The sequence below is a fragment of the Pteropus medius genome, unplaced genomic scaffold, assembly GCF_902729225.1.
Source record: "Pteropus medius unplaced genomic scaffold, Ma_sr-lr_union100, whole genome shotgun sequence".
Lineage (NCBI taxonomy): Eukaryota > Metazoa > Chordata > Mammalia > Chiroptera > Pteropodidae > Pteropus > Pteropus medius.
Window position 1 is genome coordinate 8,358,938 of NW_024342467.1, and position 18,940 is coordinate 8,377,877.

The 18,940-nt window shown below is 36.7% G+C and overlaps 1 long non-coding RNA gene and 1 pseudogene across 1 annotated transcript in view; both read left to right on the forward strand.

Moving 5' to 3' along the window:
- The window catches only part of LOC120602319 (uncharacterized), a 58,209-nt gene that overhangs the window by 32,801 nt on the left and 6,468 nt on the right, over nucleotides 1–18,940 (forward strand). The window contains exons 6-7 of the long non-coding RNA XR_005652690.1: nucleotides 5,194–5,316; nucleotides 14,871–14,920. This is a non-coding gene — a long non-coding RNA (uncharacterized LOC120602319). The remainder of the gene's footprint in view (nucleotides 1–5,193; nucleotides 5,317–14,870; nucleotides 14,921–18,940) is intronic.
- Nucleotides 15,950–16,068, forward strand: LOC120602571 (uncharacterized; annotated as a pseudogene).

The following is an 18,940-nucleotide window of genomic DNA, read 5'->3' on the forward strand; positions in this document are numbered from 1 at the left end:
ATGCTTGTAGCAATAGTTTAAAAATACTTTCTCTTCAATTCCATCATAAAATCCCAAGATAAATGCTGCTGTTTATACCATGATAATTTCAGTTTATCTTTTAAGGTTCTATTCCTGGTGACATAATCAGAGCAAAAATGTTAAAATCTAGGTTATAATGATTGACTTTATTTTTGTTTATAAATATTATTAATTATGGAACAGAAATAAGTGAAATCATTTTTCTCTGCTTGTTTTGAAGCATCATATTTATTTGAAAAATGTTTTTATGGCTATTTGGTTCTACAGTAAATATAAGTAAATGTAGTAAATGTATTAAGTACTAAGTGGTTTAAAACAGTTCAGAGCATTGGAAAGAACCATTATTTTCATTTCTAGATTTGAAAGTTGAAAGAGAAACATTTTTTAAAAACCCAATTGAAGATTAAAGGAAGTAAATTCAAACTTGTCTTCTTTCAGTCCTATAATTTATAATTATTTAGTGACCCAGTAGGAGGCTTTTGTAAAGAGTTTGATAAGCCCTCCACGAATTTTGCTCAAGATATTTTGGGAAATGATCATGAAATGACAGTTTTGCTTAGGTTATTACTTTCTTTAACTTTATTGACCATCCCAATTAAACGTTAAACATTTTGTGCACACTATTTTCTTGTATTCAGAATCAAAGCAGAAAAAACAAATGACCAAGAATAACTTGAGTGATAATTCTTAAGGGGGCTGAAGGGTGGGATTACCAGTGGTAAGGAGAGAAAGATAGATTTTTTAAAAAAGTGTCCAGGGAGTAAAGAAATACCCAAGTCTCTCAAATTTGTTAAACCTTTCCTTTCCCTCTCTCCTTCATGCTCCTTCCTTTATTCTTACATAATATTTAAGCAATTTTAAGGAAAATAATAATATAGGACAAAGGTAGATGTTTGTCGTGTTTGTAGAGAGAAAGGTCTAAGAAATACTTCCTTAGCTGACGTGATGATGGAGTTATCCTCTTCTTATTCGGTTTCAAATTATGTATGTTTTATGGCCATGGTTGATTTTAGAAATGGAAGAATCTATATGCATATACTTTATTTTTCTATTATAGGTAAATGGTTTTTGAAGTTGATTCTATATATTTAAAAATTCACAAATTATATGTGTACAGCTTAATTGACTTTTATAAGGTAAATATACTCATGAAACCAGTGACTAAATTAAGAAATAGAGTGCTTTATTGAAGTCAAAGATGATGTAAAAATAGATAACCTTAAGTGGATAACTTGAGACTGTTTCAACCTCCCGCACAACCTCATACCCATATCCAGTCACTAGCCACTCTCCAAAGTACCACTCTCTGAGATGTAAGTCCTGACTTCTAAGATTAATATAACCATTTTCACCATCTATAAAATAAACTAGACTCTGTGTACTCTTCTGGGTCTTTCATTCAACATTTTAAAAATGAGATTCGTGCATATTATTCTCATTCCCAACTAGTATTTTACTGTGTAAATATACCTTCTACTGTTGATGGGCATTTGGGTAGTTTCTAGTTTTTAGCTATTACAAGTTGCAATGCTGTGGATATTGTACATATCTTTGGTGAGAACATTTTTGCCTTCCTGTTTAGTATACACCTAGAAGTGGAATAGGTTATGTATATATTCAGCTTTAGTAGTTACTGATAAATCATTTTCCAAAATGGTTGTAACATTTTACACTGCCACCAGAGATATATTAGAATTTCAGTTTCTTCACATTTTTGTCAACAGTTGGCATTTTCAAGCCATTCCGAAGGTGTCCATTGTGGTTTTGACTTGTAATTCTCTGATTAATGAGCCGCTCTTTAAAATATTAGTGTGACTAGTCTCTGGGTGAATTACATGTAACTAGGAATAAGTAAGAAAGAGGCAAAGTTCCTGGACAGAGCAGATTTCTGTTTTGTGAAGTGCTTCTCACTGTTAAAATCAATTCATTCAGTAAAGAAAGCAGCTGCTTTAAGGGGCTTATCCTTTCCACCTCATTTCCATATATGCCATCTTATTTTTACCATAGAGAGTTGTGGCAGACACTGCTCACTGTTCTCCGGTATATACTTACTCTTTTTCCTTTTAGTAATAGACTCATCCACACATACTTTAGCTGGGCACATTTCTGCTCCACTACATTCACGCCAGGGGAATAAATGAAAAGTGAAATGTACAGGTACAAGTCAGTCTTTTGAAAATGAAATCTTTTGTCTTCCAATTGTTCTCTTGCCCTCTTCCCACATCCTGGAGTGTGGGCACTTGGTGATGAGCTAGCACTGACCATGTAGACAAGGACATTACCCTATGGCAAGGGTTGGGAAACTTTTTCTGTGAGGACCAGATAGTCCATATTTTAGGTTTTGCAGGCTATATTATCTCTGTTACAACTACTCAACTCTACTACCGTGATGTGAAAACAGCCACAAATAATACATAAATGAATGGGTGTAGCTGAGTTCCAACAGAATTTTATTTACAAAAGTAAGTGTCAGGCAGAATTTGCTTCTCAGATTGTAGTTTGCTGACATGAAGTGATCTAATGGAGTAGAGCTGAATCTCTCAAATACAGATTAATACGTGAGAAAGATTATATCGGATCTCTTTTTTACAGTGGTGTGTTTTCTGCTGGCTCTTAAACAACTAGATGATGATTTGAAAGATTAAACCGATAGATATGCTACTTTATAGCTACTTTTTAAGTATTATCTACAAAAACTGCTTAAAATGAGTTATTAAATTTTTTGCCTCAGGTTTTTCCTCTTTATGTGAAATGTTTTTCCCCTTAACGTATGAGTCGGCCTTAGGATAAATCTATTTTCCAAATTTTCAATTACATTAGTTCTTACATTAGTTGTTGTTTGAACCCTTTCCAAATTCTTCACTTCTTTTACAAAAACGTGTGGAAAATTAGAGAGGTGTGAAGGAAAAAATATCCCTCAGGATGTCATAAACTACTACCCCCAAATAATTCCTTTCCTCCCTCATTTCCTATACTATATTTTTTGCACATTATTTTAATAGTGACTTTCCTTTGAAATAAATGTTATAGGTTTGACAGTCATCCTTAAGTCCATAAATTCTTTGTGTATCTGGAGATTAAACACTATATGTGTGATTTTGCAATTTAATATTTTTTCAAAAGTTTTTGTCATCACACTCTTCATTTGTGATATGGAGAAAATATTAGTATTAAGTTGAAACATATGTAATTGCCAAATATCAAACTATTTTTAACCTAAAAAATTAAGCGGGCCACTTAATTTCTCAACCTCATATATTCTAAGACACTCCTAGTTAATAAGAAAATAGAATTAAATATATTAAAATTAATATTATGCATGAATGCACTACTTGCATCAATACATACAAATTATAATCTGTTATTCCATTGTATACTGAATTAATTTTACACTAAATTAAAAAAAAATTTTGCAACAAATTTTTATTGAATGCCTATGATGTGCCTAATCCTCGTGGCATTGATTTAAGAGTTTAAGGGTTTGGCATTAATGAACATCAGTGAACAAGATATGAAACACAAAAAATTCTTTACTGTGTTGAGGATGATAAGTGCTATGGGAAAAAATTGCTTAGTGTAAGTGAGATCATGAGTGTTGAAGTTGGGTCAGGTTGCTATTTTTAATAGAATTATCATGTAAAAGTCTGATTGGAAGGTGATGTTTGGATAAATACTTGAAGGTAGTAGGGAGGCAGTTAAGTGAATATAAAGTGAGAGTGTTCCAGGCAGAGAGAACTGACATTTCAGAGAAGATAAAGTTAAAGGATGCCTGGGATGTTGGAGAAACATTATGGAGGCTGCTAGACAGAAGGAATTGAGAGAAGAAAGAATAGTAGAAGATGAGGTCAGTGTGGTGTTTGGGCCGGGGCTGTGTCACATAGGGCCTTTTCAACCATTTATGATCATTGGCTTTTACTTTGAGTAAGGTGGTGATCCATTGGAGCCTTTCGAAGATTTATTTACTGTTAAAAAGAATCCCTTTGGCTAATGTATTGACAATAAATTCTACCGGGAACAAAAAGGAGATAGGGTGACCTGATTAGAAGCTTTTACAGTGATCCAGGTTGGTAGCAGTTGCTGTCATGTATGGTGGTTATATTGGGAATATAGTTTGAAAAAAATTCAACAAGATATGCTCATTGTTTGGGGGCAGGGTGAGAAATAAATCAAGGGTGATCCCAAGATTTTGGTCTGAGCAACTGGAAAGAAAATGTGATAAACTGAAATGAGAAATACCCCAGGAAAAGCAGATTTGGGAGAGCATGAATATCTTTAATATATTTATTAGGCAGTCAAGTAGAGACCCTGAATAAATTTCTATCTCTCTCAGGGTAAAGGTTATCATTATGTCTTAAAAGGCACTGTTTTAAATGATGCAATATTTTCCCACCCCAATATCTATGAGAACTCATCTCTTATTATTTTCCTCCTTCTTCGCTCTGCTTTGGCTATGCTGGTCTCTTTGCTGCTCCTCAAACATGTAGACATGTTATCTGCATCAGAGTATTTTCATTTCTATTGCCCCTGATTGAAATACTCTTTTCTCAGATATTCACAAAGCTTATTCCATCTCTTCCTTCAGGTTCCTGGATAATGCCAGCTTATCAGAGAAGTACTCCCTGAGCACCCTATATAAACTGGTACTAACCCTTCTCTGTCCTGTACTCCTAACCCTCTTACTTCACTTTATCTCTCCCTATCATATGCAAAGCACCTGACACAGTATATATTTACTTCTTCACTTGTTTACTTTCAGTTTCCTTCATTACGATATGAACTCCAAGGGGTAACTATGGAAGTGCAGTGCTTGGATTTCTCTTTCATCTGCAAGGATTGAAGTTAGCCAACAAGCTCCCACTGCAGTGCCTTAGGGATACCCCGCAGCATTCAAGCTGAGGTCATACTCTTTCTGGTCAGCCCTAGCACAAAAGAGATTCTAGGGCCTGGCCATTTCTACCCAATGTGGGACTTCTCAATAGATAATATTTGCTCTGTAACTGTATTATGCTTGCTGAGCTTTTATTCAGCTCTGTATCATAGTTCGAGGTTCTTCCTGTGCAGTCCTCACTCTTCCTCTCTTTCTTCTTCTTCTTTTTTTATAGATGTCAGATCAGTATTATGGCTCAAGCTCTTCCCAGCTCAGTTCTGTTTTTTCCCTTTTATCTTTCGTAGGAGTTACCACCCTCCTTGCCCAAGAAACAAACCACCATCTTCCACTTCTAACCTGATATCAGTATCTCCTTTCTGGAGGATCTGAACTTACTTAGTTACTACTAGAAGTATTCTGAACAAGTGGTAAGTTGGATTGGAATTGGGGAGACTTGCTATCTTGGGTGGTATGTGGGACACAGATAGTTCCTGGTACAAAGTGGTGGTCCATTTGCTAAAACTTTTACTGCTGGTGACTAAGGATGATGTTCTAGTGGACGGGATTATCCTGGGTGGTATAATGATGTAGGCTTTTGAAAAGTATGAAAGATGCAATGCATTTAAAGACAATGACTGGCTGTTAATAAGTTACAATGGTGTTGTAGTGAAGAAAGAATATTAAAACAATTTCAATTAGTTTAAAAATGATTTAAAATGATGTGTGAAGGCAAGAAGTTCTTAACTCCATCAGTGGGAGAACAGAAAAATCTAGAAACCAAATTTAAGACTCAAAACTTAGAACTGTTGAGCTCCAAAGACAGCATAGCTCTTGAATTACAAGGTTTGGTGCCATGGACACTATGGAGCCCTCAGAGGTCGGCGGATAAGAGGAGTCACCATCCTCTGATGAACAGGAGGAAAATGTGTGGATTCAAGTAATCTAACTTGGCACCTCTTGGCACTTCTTTGTCTAATTATGAGTAAGGAGGATATGTTTGCCAGATAAAGACTCCTGGAAAGAAGATTTGAGTTATCTCATTAGATAAACCTCCAAGATTAGCAGAGCTGATAGCTAAGGGAGGGAGGAATTTAGAATGGAGGTGGAAAAGGAAGACAAGAAGTACCAGTTACAATCATAAGAAGAACTGCAATGATAGGGCTATAAGTTGGTTCCACTAATCTCTCTCTTCTAAATTTCTGCTCAAGAAGAGGCCATGTAGCACCCTGGAGGAACCACCACTCGACACCTGTAAGGAGAGGAGAATCCATATGGCACAAAGAGTAAACTGTGGCATCCATGAAGGTGCACTGTTCAGATCTACTTTTTAGAAAGAATTTTTCACCTTGAGAAGTGCAATTAGTTGACAGTCTCCCTTTGCACTGTAACTCCCCATTGTGTGGGCTGAGACATTGTTGCATCTGCATCACAGTCTAATGCTTTCTTTGCCCAGTTTCACAGGTATATCTGTGTCACAGCAGAAAGCTTTCTAGCCCAGTTCTGCTTCCTCCCTCTATACCTTTTATAGGTATTACGCCACACTCTTCCACCGTACACACAGACATTAACCTCTTTTATTCTTTACTGGGCACCTCTTGTCTGCTTCTTGGGGGACCCAAAATGAACCATTCCATGAAGGCAGGATTTTATCTTTTTAATTCTCAACTGAATCCATAGTGTCTTGAATAGTATCTTCCAAGATGTAGTCATTAAATAAGTAGATTTTTGTTGTAATCAGAATTATGCATAATAATTATTTCCTTTCACATTAGACCGTGAGCTCCTTCAGGACCAGTATAATAATAATAATAATTAATAATAATAATAATAATAACAATAACAATAATAACAAAAATATTATTGCACACTTGTATGTATTAAGCACAACACATATATTATTTCATTTAATACCACAACCTTATGCAGAAGATTCTCTCATTTTCCTCTTTTCCAAATGAGTCTCAAAATGGTAAAGTTCACAAATGTGTAAGTGCTCACATCAGGATTCAAATGTAAGTTAGAGTCCAGGGGTTTGATTATCAAGTTACAATGCTTCCTACTAGCTCGGGTTTTAATCTTTCTGATTCCAGCACCTAGCAGAGACCAACACTATATTTCTTCAATAATTTTCCAAGTCTTTCTATAAAATTTATACCTTCAACGTTATTTGTATTTTGTTTGGAAGCTTTTTATCCCATTTTTCTTCAATGAAGTATATTGTGTTGGGTTCACTAGGTGTTTTCATTAAATAAGTTTAAGTAAGGATACCAAGGGTATCATTTAGATTTATTTCTGTTCTATATTATCTTCTAAATTTAAGTGATTTACTTAAGCTTAAAAATGCTGGCTATATCAGAACTAACAACTTTGAAGTGAAAGACTTTCTGACCATTTTTCTGCTTCTTGACTCACCAAACTTCATTGGGCAGGGTTTCCTGGTTATCCTGCCATGGTCATTAGCCTCTTTGTGGCTTCTTATAGCTATCATTTGAGGATTACAGAATCTCCATATTGGTTAGTATCATGGATGGAGAAAGCCATTACTGTCGTTATGTCTGTGGGTCCTGAAAGATGATGACCTGCCAGAGCACTCTCTCAAGTGTTGCTATATGCCAACAGAAATTCTAATTTTTAAAATAGATTTCCTCTCATCTCATCCAAGTGGCAATAATGTCATATCAGTCATCTTATTTGGCAAAGTGGTTTCTTACACACTTTTGTTATCCTCTTTCTACACCTCTTTCAATACGCTCCCTCAGGATTTCACATAATTCTCAAATCTAAATTTGAGTCTACCCTGCTTCTGTCTTTTTGAGCCACACTGGTTCACCCACACATCATTACCTTAAAGCACCTTTAAAAGTAAGTTGCCATACCCTCCAGTTGCTAGACCAGTAGAAGTATTCTCAAGTCTCTTTATATTTTATCCCACAAAGGTATGCAGTCTTAGTTTATCTTTCTATCTCTCCAGGCTTCAAAACCTAGTCTTTGTTAATGCTACCTGGATTTACAAAAAAAAAAACAGATGGATTTAATCTGTTTTTCATGGTCAGTTGACTTTGAAGTGACTATTGGGACCATTATCTCCAGATTGGTTTTCTTTGGTCCCAATCCACTAGAAAGTATATGATAAATTTTTTTCAGTTCATTACCAGGTAGAGTAATGTTAAACACACTGAAGATAGCAGAGATGATTAGACAGTATATTTAAAATTTAAGATTCTAGAGAAAAAAAGAGGGTCAAATGGTTTTTAAAGTTTCTGACAAGTGGCCTGTACTTTATAGGTAAAACGAGACTTGCAAGATTTTTGTTGTTGTTCTAACTCTAGCTCACAGTCTGGTGACTTTGACCTTGTTTGGATATCAGGTTTTAACTTGGCGTGCTATGGAAACCAAAAACTGTGCAGGGAATGTATGAGCTGGTTCAGTGCTGCCTTTGGAATTAATAAAGTAAACAATACTGAAAACAATACCATAATGTTGTTAGCCATTGTCAATTTGCCTTCTCTCATCTGAGCAGAAACATCCCAAACATACATAATATTATAATGGAGTGGGCCTCCGAGGCATTACTTTTTCAGGATTCCATACTGTACCTTTTCTCCTTCCCTATTTTGCTCTCCTCTTAATATACTTTTATTCATTGACTCTTAGATCTCATAATAATCTCTCTTACTTCGAGGCTGTGGGCTCTCCATGACTAGTACTATAATATTAAAATTAAAAAGGGACACCTGGAGGTCGCGGCCCCAGGGCTATTTGCAGGCCTGTAGCAGGGGTAGGTAGGCCCGCGCATGCTCTCTTCTGTGCTCTGGTCTGGATCGCTGATGACTGAGCAGAACGCACACCCACGGGAAGAGCTCCTAGTCCACCGGCTACTGCTCCCGCCGGGCAGGTAGGCCAGGTGTAGGGAGTTGGGGTGCAGCGCGGGCCATTGACCCTTCAGGCCGGCTGCCAGCTGACCTGGATGGGCCTCTAATGCCCATCTTGGGGATTGAGGACAGAGGCGCCCGACTTCCTTTGTCCCTAGGCTCGCTCTGGGGCGCCGAGTGGCCCACTGGCGGGCTCCCCACAGGCCAGCCCACGTTTTGGGCGGAGGTCATAGGCGTGGCTTTGGGGGCTGTAGTGCGGGACTGAGATGGACCAGGGACTTATGGGTACGGCAGAGGCCTTGTTAGCTGGGCCTGCCCGGGCGGGTGGCGGGGCGGCATCTCCGTGTCTACCATGCAGATGCTGGCCTGGGTAGGTAGCAGGGGTGTGGGGAACTCGAGGAGGTCATCAGGTAGGTCGCGGCGAGGGACCGTAAGTCCTCCGTGTCTTCAGCCGAGTCCACTGTGCAGTGGGCGACAGGGAGGGGGATCTGAGGTAGACAGGGTGGTCAGGGACTCGCTGACCCGCGTGGCCGACCGACGTGGCGGGTGTTTTTTCCGCCAGCTCCCCTCCCTCAGACGTCTCCTTCTTGCTCAAGGGATCAGGCACTGCTGTCATTGGAGTGCCTGGGGACGCAGATGCTGGCGCCATAGCGAGGGCCTTGACCACACTAGGCAGAGGTCTACGTCGTGCGCCTAGGCCAAGCACCGCCCCCGTGGGCCGAGAGCCACTTCCAGGGACAGTGCAGCGGGAGGAGCAGGCCAGCCTCGCTGCTGCTGGTGGTGGTGGTGGTCGTCGTCGGTGTCAGCACCTTCTGGAAGGAGATGGACAGGGACTAACATCTCAGTGGACTGTGGGGAGCACACCTCCGCAGGTAGCCAGTGCGTGGTCTATGTATTAGGCCCAGTGCGTGTGCTCTTTACTGCTTACCTGTCTCCCTTCTCCTAATCCATGATATGCATCTGTTCCAGACCAAGTATTTCTCTTAGTATGTCTCAGTCCAGATAGGGTATTTTCTTGCATTTAAATGATCGGTTTTACTTTTCAGCATAAATACCAGAGGAAGAAATTCTTTTTCCCATAGGATATGGCTATGGTTAATACTTGAGTCAAACAGAAGATTAGTTATATTAACTCAGTAAAATGTTGGCTTGGAATGTTCCATTTCAGGATCCTCTAAGAAGAGGAGGTTGACTTTGAAGAATGTAGGAATCATTGTGGGATGAAGTTTTACATTTACATCCTAAAATATGCCATCTTTAGGATCTTAGTTTATTTAAAGTTATAAAGAATTAAAGTTCAGAGTGTGTTACTACAGTCGTGAAAAAGTCATCTGAGACTTTTTGTAGTAACAGTAATTTCGAAGAAAACACTGGCCTTTAGGAAGGACACAAGGCCTCTCCATAGCCCTCCTCTTGTTTCATTCCCAAGGAGGAGACGTTCTGGTGTAGATTCTAGGACTTTTATTGGATTGCAGTCCTAGTGGAGCTTCTGCTTACCTGGGTATTTCCTTCTTTTCTTATTGGAAGTTATGAGAGTGCTGGGACCCTCACATATCCACTTGCTCTCTGATTTCACTTTCTGTCTGTCTGGGTTTCTTTTTCCTCTGTAATTGGGGGTGTGTACTTTAGATAGGCCTTAATAAACAGAGATTGGAAAAACACGAAGCTTGGTTTTGAACTTAGGACAGTGATTCTCATTTGATCTATTTCACCTATTTCAGAATGATCTTCTAGCTAACAGGCTGATTTTTGGACCCATCCTAGATTTTGGTATCAGAATATCTGGTAGACAGAGGTTTCTCTGTTTGGGATATTTTTATGTGTGTGAAAGATTTTGGTTCATGGATTAAGTCTAACAGTGGTTCTGAATCCTGGCTGCATGTTAGAATTACCTGTGAATTGAAAACTATTGATAGTGGATTAATATTACAGAAAAATTAAATCAACATTTAAACCGAATTCTCCAAGTGATTCTAAATGCAGTTACAGTTGAAATTTATGGATTAGAAAAACCGTGTTGCTTGAATTGCGGAATCTTATTTTGACTTTGCTTTCTTTCTGACCTCATGGTATGTGGTTTAATAAGATTCCTATAAAATTTATTCAGTCAACACTTCCAACAAGAAGATAGATAAGCTATATTTAGAGTCAACAATAACACAACTAGAATATTTGTTTTGAGCTATTAGCCTGTGAAACATTTTGAGGGCTAAACAATAGGTTTATAACAATCATCTACAAAAAAGGCAGAATGGAGAACTGAGGTTGTTTTAATGAGTGACTGAATAAATTGTGAAACTTTAAAACTAGATAGAGGTTTCTGTTCTAATTTCAATCCCTATTTTCACAAATTACCACAATTTTGTATCACTTTGATTCAATATTTTCAATTATCTTCAATTGTCCTAGAAACTCATCTTTATTTCTTTAAATCCATGGACCATATTATTTTCAACCTAAAGAACTTCTCTGACATTCCGCTACACAAAACTTTCAATTCGTTCAATATTCAGTGTTGTTATTCATATAACATGAAATCCTTTGAGTACCATTAAAGACCTTCCAAACTCCATCTTCTAACTCACCATTAAACCTGGCATACTCTCTCTTAATCATTACAGAAATATGCTTCCTTATTCCTGATTATTTGCCTTTGGTCATGGTACACCCTAAACCTCTCATCCTACACCTCTGATTTACATTATGTCATGCATCTGCCCCAAATGTTTCACATTTCCTAACTGTTCTCTTAATATCTTACCCTATTGTAATGCATTTTTTACTCTGCAGCTAAAAGTGATTCTTTTAAAATTACAAATCTAGTCACAACTATTCTGCTTACAGCTTCTCAGTGATTTCAGTCATTCTTAAAATGGAATTAGAAATCCATGATTTACAAGGTCTTCAGTAATCTGACCTCTCTCAACCTTTCTAGGCTCATCTCTCACCTTTTCTCTCTGTTCTAGCCATACTTGGGCTCCTTGAATTCCTGGGATAGGCCATAGTTACTCTCTGGGCCTTCTGACGGGGGGCATGCTCCATACCTGTGGTACCACATCCTTCTGTTTTTTTTCACCCCCAGTTCTCCAGGTAGGAAAAAAATACAGAGATTGTGTACTTACTGCTCCTTTAAAAACAAAATAAATAATAGCAGATTTCCACTTTGGGGCAAGGTGGAGCAATAGGGACTAAATTTACCCTCCAATGTGGAACAAAGAAAAAAATGGACAAAATATTTGAAAAACAACTTGTGTGGTAGGATTTTCAAACAATCCTCAAAATCCTTCTGTGTCACACAACCTGTGATTGTAACTTTGGGCACCTAACGAATTGCCATGCATTTCTTCGGTTGAAACCATGTCAGTAAATTTAATTTTATGTATATTGAGACAAAATCAGATGTTCCTCAAAATGAATCTTAGGCTTGAATATAAAACCTAAAACTATAAGACTTCTATAAAAAATAAGAGAACATCTTTGTGATCTTGAGTTATGCAAAGATTTCTGAGGTATGACTTAAAAAACATGATCCATAAAAATAGCAAATTGATAAACTGAACATTATCAAAATTAAATCTTGATCATCAGAAGACACTGTTAAGAGAAAGAAGACAAGTCATAGACTGAGTGAAACTATTTGCAAGTTGCATATCTAATCACATAGAAAGTGTATTTAGAATGTATTAAAAAATACTTTTGAAACTTGATTGTAATAAAACAAACCACTCAATAAAAAGCTGTGCAAAGTTTTGGACAAACACTTTATCAAAGAAAATATATTCGTGACAGTAAACACATGAAAAGAAGCTCAGTCCCATTAGTCAATAGGGAAATACACACTAAAACCACAATAAGATACTATTGCATGCTATCAGAATGGATAAATTAAAAAGACCAACCATACTGGTCTTTTTGATGAGTATGTGGAGAAACTGGAATGTTTATACTCTGCTAGTATAAACTGGAATGTAAAATGGTGTGACTACTTTGAAAAGCAATTCAGTAACTTTTAAGAAAGTTAAACATACTCTTAACATTGATGCAGCCAATCACTCTTAGGTATTTACCCAAGAGAAATGAAAGCATACATGTTATACATGAATGTTCATAGCAACTTTACTTTCCCCAAACTGGAAACAATTTAAAAGTCCATAAACCGATGAATGGATAAATAAGTAGAGGTGTATCTAAACAATGGAATAGTACTCAGTATTAAAAAGGAACGAACTATTGGTACACACTACAACATGGATAAATCTTAATAATTATGCCTAGTTGAAGAAGACAGAGCAAAAGGGATTCCATTTACATAAAGTTCTAGGAAATGCGAACTAATCTGTAATAACCAGAAGCAAATCAGTGGTTGCGAGTGAATGAGAGTATGTGGTTGGGCGGGAGGAATTACAAAAGGACTTGAGGAAACCTGGTGGTGATAGATACACTCATTATTTTGATTGTAGTTATAGTTTTACAGATGTATATCTGTCGGAATTTCTCACATTGCATTTAAATAACTGCAGCTTGTTATGTGTCAATTGCATATTTAAATAAAGCTGCTTTGGCCGGGGAAGTGGGAGGAAAGAGAGAGAGAGCATATGTCTCTAATAGGCAAAGCTTCCCTTGAGCTACTTTTCTAGCTTTCCTGAGTTGCTGAGAGGTGCAGTTACTTAGTAGAATGTGGTGCACAGCCAAGAATGAGAATCACAAACCAAGGGATTTGAAGAATGCGGCTTCTAGTGCTTGAAAATAGATCTGGGTTCTTGAGGTATAGGTCTGGGAATTCCCAAAACCTTAAAAGTTGTTATCAGCTTCGAATTCTGGTTCATGGTTTAATTATGCATTTCTTGAATTCAGTCTCCCAGTTTTGTGCCACTGGCAATTGAGTGAGATTGCTATGTACCCTGACGTATATAACAATCCAGGTAGAGTGTGTGGAATCCAATTTATAATTATTTTCATTGATTTTGGTAATTTTGGAAAAGGACTTCATAACTTTAAATTAGCTTTTTAGTGGATCACACAGACTGAACATACTGTAAAAATGTCTTTTGATTCCTTTTATCATCAGTATGTAACCTAACACAATTGTCATCCTAAACTTTGATGAGATTTAATGTGATTCTATTATTTTGGAAGCTTGGAAAGCCTCTCTATGTGGTAAGCAATTAAATGTAGGACCAATGGTTTTAGTAAATAGACTAAAAAATATGAAAACCACATAACCCACATAGTTATATAATACTAAACAAACTTTCTTAAACATATTTTTAGGGCTATATTCAGTCCAGAAAACGTGGAATCAGCAGTTTTCGCATGGATTATTTTTTTTGATGGCCTAATATTCTGGTCCTTGCATGACTGAAATTATAGTTGGAATGCTTTGGAATTTACATTACTATAAAATTGCCTTCCTGTGCCATTCAGTCAGTATTGTTTTTCATTAATATGACGGTCTTTAATCTACCTCATGTAAGAAAGATTATTCAGTTATTATGTTGAAAAATATCCAAATAATTGCATTTTTAGACCACATAAAACACAATTAATTAGGACTTTTTTGACCGAGAAGTAGTAGTAGATGTTTTCCATCAAATATGAAATCTATATTTTTATAATGTTGCTCATATAGACAGTATTAGATATTATCTTCTTAGCAGTCAATAGCGAGATTCTGTCAAACTTTTAACAATTCGGTGGAAAGTGCTCGATAGGCTATAATAATTAGTCCTTTTTCTAAGAATTATAATAAATTTCTAAATAGTTTGTTTATGTCTGAATATTGTTGTTTACTTAAATTCACATTATAAGGTTAAATATGGTTTAATTTTATAGTTTAATTTATGCTCATTTTTGCTACTTGAGACTTGCATTAGTAGTTTCTAAGAAGTAAACTAATACGTTTTTATTTTCAGATATTCATATTTTGACCATGGCTTATTTGTACAAATTGGTGTCATTTTTAACATCACTTTGGCCTTTTCCAAACATCTATTTTGTATAAAACCTAGTTTGCCAGTTTTATTCCTATTTTTTTTTTCTTTTTGGTGATATCTTCCTCTTTCTTCCCCTTTCTTTTTTGGTGATATCTTCCTCTTTATTCTTCTTTTCAGTCGAGGTGTGGGACTTGAACTGCCTTTCAGTGGGATAAATAACCTCTCAGGTAAGACTTCCTCCAACAAAATCTTTAAATTTTACTAGAGAGAGTCATATTTCAGTATCATTTTGAAGTTCCAATTTAAGCACTTCATCTTTCTCTTGAAGCCTAAAATATTTCCAATTCTTAATTTTATTTAAATATCATTAAAATATTTTAGTCATTGTTTTCAAGAGTTTCTACCACTTGTTCTCACCCTGCCTTCTTTAGTTCTATGCTCTAGAACAACACTAACTAAAAAATGTATAATGTAAACAACATATGTAATTAAAACAATTTTGTACCTTTACCCTGTAACAGTTTGTTTAATTAGGAGATAGAGTCACATAGTCATTTAAACAGGGGAAGTTTAATATAAAGAATTTTGAAACTAAGAAAGTATAGTAACTAGGAGCTCTAAAGAGAGCTCTAAAAGGTACCCTAGAGCCGAGAGAGAACTCATAGCAGGGTAACCCAAGAAAGTAACCCTATCCCAAGGCTGAGATTCAGACACTCTGTGGTTTTAGCCCTCTGGAGAACCGAGAAGTTTTCTGGATTGCCTGGGCTAGAGATGGTCATAGTCACTGAGCAGCAAGAAACAAACCTTGGGAGTGTGATCGAGCAGGGGAGGTGCTCAGAAAGAGCTGGGGCACTTCTTTGGGTGTGAGACCTGGCACATGTAGTCTCTAAGGGCTACGGAAGGTGAAGGTGACCCCTGGGCCTGTGGTGGGGCTGCGAGGTTGCTAAGGGACCATATACTCACTCTGGGTATCTGGTGAGGGCAGAGCACCATCAGATTCTTCAGACAGCCGTACTGCTGTTGACTGCACAGACAGAGCAGGATAAACACCAAAAGCTCAGCGGCCAGAATTAAGAAAAGGAGACTTTTATCCTGCAGTATTCCTCTAACACCCTTAACTAACAAAGCTTGAAAGCATGTGGATTATGCTTTGAGAATCTAATCTGGTCTCATAGCAGGTACTGAAGAGTGAATGTGGAACTCAGAGGCAATAAGTTGGTCACTGACGCATAGACACATATAAAAATAAACAGGTAGTCTACGGCCATGCCACCCTGAACAAGCTCAACCCCGTCTGATCTCGGAAGCTCAGCAGGGTCGGGCATAGTTAGTACTTGGATGGGAGACCACCTAGGAAGACCAGGTGCTGTAGGCTTAAAAAAAATAAGGGATTGTAAGCTGACAAGGCCCTTGCAATCTATGAGGTCAACCAAGGGTTGCCTCACCTAAAAACAAACGAACAAATAAATAAACAGGTAAAATTAATATTAATAATGTATTGAATGTGATATATCAAAATGTTATCTCAACATCTAATCAATATAAAATTATTAATGAGGTATTTTACATTCTTTTAATATTAGTATTCGAAGTCTAATGTATATTTTGTATTTACAAAATATCTCAATTTGGACACTAAATTTTCATTGGATACACTTGATCTTATTTAAATTTCATAAAGTTTACTGTTAAAAAGATTTATATGCCCAAATTGTCCAAATACACGTAAAAGTTTTCCAAAAACTTAATTAAGAACCTCAGATCATTTTCTTTAACACTCACATTCACATTGATAAAGCTGATTGATCTTTTTTAGAGGAATTGATGTAAACTTTAAGCAAAAACATATCAGTTTCAAATTTGTACCTAAGTTAATTCACTAACTCTTGTGATAACACAGTATTATTGATATTGAATTCAAAAGGGTATTGCAAAATTGAAAATTAATTCTAAGATTGTCAACACAGCGTTCTTCAAAATTTCTTATAGATTTATAGCCAGTTTACATAATGCTGTCGAAAACAATTAAAATCTTCTGCCTATAGACCCATGTTAGAAAAATGTATGAAAACATTGGTATCGATTGTAAAGTTTCAGTTTTAACATAAATTCTCATACCTGTCTAACTATGCTATACATAAGTTTTTCCTTTTTTGGTGATTCAGCTTTTAGCTCATTCATATGCAGTGTGTTATGGATTATAATTTGATAAGCAAGAAACCCACCAGGCTTTTAAAGAAATTATACTAACTTGAATTTAAGGAACAGAATCATTTTATAATGAAAAGAGGCCTCTGGGTCTTCAAGCTTCTGCAGATGTGAAGCAGACAAAGAAAGTTCTTCAGCTCTAAACACAGGCAGGAAGGCAGAGCGGGTAATCATGGTAAATTGCTCTTAGGCAACTGGTCTGGCTTTCATCAAAGAATTGGAGATGAGTGTTTAGTGTGTTTAGTTCTAAATTGTAATAGATCTGTGATTGTTACATGCCTTACTCCCTTTTATTCCCGTTTGTTTATTGTGGTGAAATACACATAACATTTACCATCTTAACCATTTTTAAGTGGTGTTAAATGCAATTATATTGTTGTGCAACAGTCACCACCATCCATCTCCAGAACTTTTTTCATCTATACCCATTAAATAGTAACTTTCCATTCACTCCTCCCTCCAGTTCATGGCAGCCACCATTCTGCTTTGTGTCTCTTTGATTTTGACTACTCTAAGTACTTCACGTAAGTGGAATCATACAGTATTTTTCTTTTGTGACTGGATTATTTCACTTAACGTAATTATCTCAAGTTTCCCACTTTGTAGCATGTGTCAGAATTTTCATCCTGTTTAAGACTGAATGATATTCCATCGTATGTATATATTACATTTTATCCATTTATTGATGTATACTTGGGTTGCTTTCATGTTTAAGCTATGAACATGGATGTGTAAATATATTCTCAAGACCTTGCTTTCAGTTCTTTTGGGTACATACTCAGAAGTGGAATTGCTGGATCTTACACTTTTTGAGGAACCACCATACTGTTTTCCACAGCAGCTATACTATTTACCATCTCCTGCAACAGCAGACAAGGGTTCCAGTTTTTCTACATCTTTGTCGACACTTGTTATATTCCGTTCTTTGATAGCAGTCATCCTAAGGTGTGTGAGGTGCTTTCTCATTGTAGTTTTGATTTGTATTTGTCTAATGATTAGTGAATTGAGCATCTTTTTATATGTTCATTGACCATTTGTATATCTTCTTTAGAGAAGTGTTTATTCAAGTCCTTTGCCTATTTTTGAATCAGGCTTGTTGAGTTTTAAGAGTTCTCTATAAATTCTGAATATTAAGCAATAATCAGATACATGATTTGCAAATACTTAATCCCATTCAGTGGATTTACTTTCTAATCTGCTAACAGTATCATTTGCTGTACATAGATTTTTAATTTTCATGAACTTTAATTTGTCTGTTTTTTCTTTTGTTGCCTGTGTCTTTAGTGTCATATCCAAGAAATCACTGCCAAATCCAATGCCATGAAGCTTTTCCTGTTTTCTTCTAAAAGTTTTGTAGGGCAGGGGCTTGCAACAATAAGGGGAGATACAACAAATATGGCCACCCACCTTTTTGTCTGCATCTCTCTGACTAGAAGCAGCAATCAGCGATGAGAGCACGGATCCCCGATATTTGGAGGACAGAGTCCTTTTTACTCACTGTGGCTCCTACAAACTGTGCAAGCTGTTCCTGGAAAGCCTACATGGCTGCCTGCTGGAACTCAAGGATTGGTATCTGCTACCTCCCTAAGAGCTGAAATTGATTATATTAGCTACAACTTATCTTCTATATTGTCTCCTAGAAGCTGAAAGCCTTCAACAGACTTCAGAGTTCCAAAATAGTTATATCAGATAGATTCTGCTAGTGCAGTTGTTTGTCTAGATGGGGAGACAGATGCGTGCTTTCTACTGCACCATCTTCTCAGAGTCTTCTCTGAGTCAATATGTCTTTTTGATCAGTCTCTTGAAGTGGTTGGACATAGGCCAACATTTAAAATATGCTTTAAAGAGCCCAAGTTAAATTAACTTGAACTGGAAAGGTATGACTAAATCATGGAACGCTAGAAGGACTTTTTGATTCCCTATTAAATATTATTATTTTAATATGACTGATTTTTATATAAAATGATGTTCTAATAGTTTTATTTGCCCGATATGACAGTCAATCAATAGCTAGTTGTATTTATCAGTCTCTAGAATGA